Source organism: Solanum dulcamara, chromosome 8 (genome assembly GCF_947179165.1).
Source record: "Solanum dulcamara chromosome 8, daSolDulc1.2, whole genome shotgun sequence".
In the NCBI taxonomy this organism is placed as follows: Eukaryota; Viridiplantae; Streptophyta; class Magnoliopsida; order Solanales; family Solanaceae; genus Solanum; species Solanum dulcamara.
Genome location: NC_077244.1, coordinates 22,757,506 through 22,761,825, shown reverse-complemented (window position 1 = coordinate 22,761,825; position 4,320 = coordinate 22,757,506). Strand labels below are relative to the sequence as shown.

General features: G+C 39.0%; 1 pseudogene; it reads left to right on the top strand.

The window, feature by feature from the left end:
* Positions 1-995: 995 nt before the first annotated feature.
* Positions 996-1,113, top strand: LOC129901848 (5S ribosomal RNA; annotated as a pseudogene).
* The last annotated feature ends 3,207 nt before the right edge of the window (positions 1,114-4,320 follow it).

Sequence of the window (4,320 nt, the reverse complement as noted above, 5' to 3'; positions counted from 1 at the left end):
TATACATAGTCCAATTTGACTATAGTCGACAGTTACGTAAATGGGGGTCCAGGTCGGACCCCAGTCGCAGCCCACGGGGTTGGGTCATGACAGAAGTGGTATCGGAACAGTTAGTCCTTGGAATGTCTACAGACCGTGTCTAGTAGAGTCTTATTTATTGGTGTGTTGTGCACCACATCTATAGATAAGAGGCTACAGGACATTTAGGATGTTACCTTACTTTCATATCTATGATCGTGCGATAGAGCCGAGTTATAGAGAATGGAATTCCTCATACTAACTTGTGATTTTAGTAGAAGGACAACATCAATAGAAGAAGGTTACTGACGATATTGGAAGTTACACAGCACGTAGGTAAGCAAGGCACGAATGATAGGTGCCAGGTAAGGTATTGAATTATAGTTGACATGTAAAGTTGAAAATTGAAAGAAAAAGTAGACAGAAAGTCTAAACAGGTGCAGTTTGAGTTGGACATACAAGGTAAGTCCATTAGTTTCTACTATTGTTGATATTGGGCGCCCTGTGAGGCTGCGATATGATGTGATATGATACATATATATTTATCTTTATGTGTATTGCCCTTGTGACGCATTGTTGGCATTTTCTGCGTGTAGGTGTTGAGATAGTAAGAAATACAGAGGAAACTCTGCCCAAATTTTCCTTGAACTAAAAGGAAAATGATTTAGGAAAGACTGGTAGTTCTAGATAGAATGGTATATTAAGGATAAGACTAACTAAGAAGGGTAAGTAACCCATAGTAAGAATCGTGAAAGAAGTTAAGAAGTGTTATACTATGGGGTAGAATGTGAATAGGATATGATGTGAATATAATGAGGATAGTTATGAAAATAAGAAAAGCCTTGTGAGGAAGTGGCTAAAGATAGGATGTGGTCCATGTAATAAGAATATAAGGGTAACTTGGGCGGTGCAGCTTGGCCTACTAGATCAGCTGCTGGGTCATCGTCTTCTTCGGTAGATATGCGCCCCACAGGGCAAGGTGCGATCATACCAGCACTAATGAACTGGATCCCATCAGAACTCCGAAGTTAAGCGTGCTTGGTTAAGAGTAATATTGGGATAGGTGACCCTTTGGGAAGCCTTGTGTGGCTATGATATGAGATGATATGCATGTATATATACATGTTGGCCGTGCATGGCATTGTTGATATAAAGAAGTATTATGGATATGTAACTCCACCGTGAAAGATGATAAGACCTTTTGAGATAGGGGATGTAGCTTTGCAAAACAACTAGCGCATTGTGAATTCATTAAAGGGATAAGTGATACCCACTGGGATAAGGCTAGGACTATGACAAAGCTTGGGACACCTAGCATTGGAAGGTAAGTACTACCTATTTGAGAATTGGAAACGACTATAAGACCTAGCTAGTTGTTGATCAAAATAAATGGAAAGTGCCTTCGAATAAATTGCTACATGACTTGAGTACCCATAATTAGACTGGATTAGCACCTCATGATTGTGTTAAGTTGTCGTACCTAGGCAACCAAAGGCATGTAAGATATAAAGGAAGACATAGATATGGTGCAGTATACCGAATGTGTTGGAAAAGAATCATACGTATTGGAAAATTGGAAATAAGGGCGTAAGGTAGAACACAACAGATAGTGACATGGGTACACCCTAAAGGGGGGAAGTGGCTTCAAGTGGGATCCCATACTGGCACGAGTTAATAAGATCTAAAGGCCAGCAATAAATGGATAGAAGCCATGATACCGGAGACAGTACGGAGAATTAATAGTAAGGACTTAAATAGTATGACGTCAAAGAACAGGTGCATACAAAGGGGATGTATATAACAAGAGAATTACGATGAGAACTTAAACATACTGTAAGGAATAGCCAGGCTATACTCGACTGAAGGTAAGATGTTGGTAACAAAGTTACTGACTACTAATATTATGTTGTACAAGCAGCAAAACAAGGAAAGGATGAGAGATCTCTCCTATACAGGAATATGAGGAAACTTAAGGGTAAGTAGAGGAAGTAAGTAAGAAATGATACAGGTTTACGTAAAGACTAGTATGGTGATGGTAAAGCATCTTTCGGGCTACTTTAAGCTCCTACACATGTTCGTGTAAAGGGTGAAATATGATGTGTGGTAAAGGAACTGGAAAGAAGAAATGGAAAAGAAATATCACCTGTTCCCTATGCCTACAGGTAATCTGCCTTCTTAAATAGACCATATGAGTTAATACAAGGCCTATGAACGGCAGCTAGTACAGAAGAATCTTGAAGCACTCGTAAGACCTTGTGAGGCTAGTTAACATTCGGGGACGAATGTTCTAAAGGGGGGAAGGATGTTACACCCCGTACTTTGGTACCTTAGAAAGCTTCTTAAGCTTCTCAAGTTTCTGAGAAGGCTCTTAAGTTTCTTAAAAGTCGTTATGTGAGTCGGATAGTTTATAGTACTATCAAATAACTCCAAGGAAAGGAGAATGAAATGCTTCATAATAAGGAAGATTGGAAATAGGGTTATAAAAATTCGAAAGGAGTTGGAGGCTGAAAATGAGTCATAGGACTCGATTGACTCGCATAAGCAACCAACTTGGAGGTCTTACGTACTTAAGCTACTTGAGTGCGTGTTGAGACTAAGTAGCAAGGAATATATAGGATCTTAAAGTGAAATGAAATTACGAACCCACGAAAGAGAAATAAGGAAACAACGCACCTACTTGAAGCAAGTAGGTGACTCACCTACTCGAAGCAAGTAGGTGACTCACCTACTTGACATATGGCATCACATGAAAGTGACATGTGGCAGCAGGTGACACACCATGGGCTGGACCCCACCTGCCATATGGCAACCATGGATTGGTTGCATAATTGAGGTGGCTGCCTAAGGGTGTGACACGTGTCACCCTTAGGGGATGACATATGTCACTCTCCAAAACGATATATATATATATATATGTATGGATGACTATGAAGTCATTTTTAGCCAAAAACTTGAACAAAAATAGAGAGAAAAATGTGGAGAAGAAAGCAAAGGCATCCATGGTTTGGAGAAACACTAAGTTGGTAATACGAGTATAACTCCTTGTGTAAGGATTCTTTTTGAGTGATTCAAGATTTAGTCTCTAAAACCCAGTTTTGCTTTTCTCTGCTTGAAAAAGGGTGATGAAGTATGGGGGAGGTGCTGCCCAGATTTTGTTTTGGAAATCCTACATGGATAGCTGTGAGTATTTTGGGCATATATTTTTGTACAAAATTGATGTAGGGGTAATTCAAAATTGTTTGAGACCTTGATGCACATGTATATAACTTTCATTGAGGCCACAAATCCTGTTTCCCTCAATTACCCCTCCAAAACTAAGCGACAATATAAGACAGTGGGCTCTCCAGATTTTGCATTTTGATAGTTTTGGCGAGTTTGACAAGTTTAACGTAAGGTAAGGCCTTTTGTTTTAAATTGGAGTTTATGGTGTTGTTATAGAGGGTATTATACATTTTGTAAGTGGCTGGAAATATGTAAATATGATAAATATGCTTGACGTCCGAAATAAACTAAATTGGAATCGCTATAGTTAAATTATAGTCAAAATGAGATGTTGTGTGTGTGGGGGCTGTTGAAAGTGTGTGATGGTGTGTTGCAGGTCCTAAAGGAATTCTAAAAGAGGTGTGGGATCTGCTGGTTACAGCCACACGACCCTCCGATCCGCACGATTAAAGGTCTTACGAAATAAAGGCTAAAGACCCTATTTTGATATCGTAATGTTAAGTAAGTTGTTTGGAGCCTATGTTATGGAATGTTTCCATGTTTTATATATATATGATCTGTTAGTGATGTTGTTGGTTGGATTTAGGTATTAAGGACATAATTGGGAATTCGGATAGGGCACGTTATAGGAGAGATGCTATCCTAATTCTGTTAACTTCTTAACTAGTTAATAGACTAATCGAGACTAGTCGAAAAAGGTGAATAAGGAGTTGTTTCCTATGGGAGCTTGGTTGTGAATTTAGAAGATAGAAAGTTAAAGGTTACTAATATTAATATTGCCTCCGTGTTAAATAGGTGCAGAGAACGACGAGACAAGCCGGATTAAAAATAATCGATTAGAGGTATGTAGAGCCTACTCTTTCTCTTCTTTTGGCATGTCTTCAAGTTAAGTAATGAATGGTGTGATTTTGAGGGTAAATATACTCATATATGCCAATGCGTAATTCACGGCCCTTATTTAATTCTTGATGAAAGCACTCTTACAGTAATTGAACTAAGGCTTCTCAAGCTTCCTTACGTTTGGAAGTGATGGACAGGTAAAGCTATCCTTCCTTTCTCTTGAGATATATTTGGCATGGA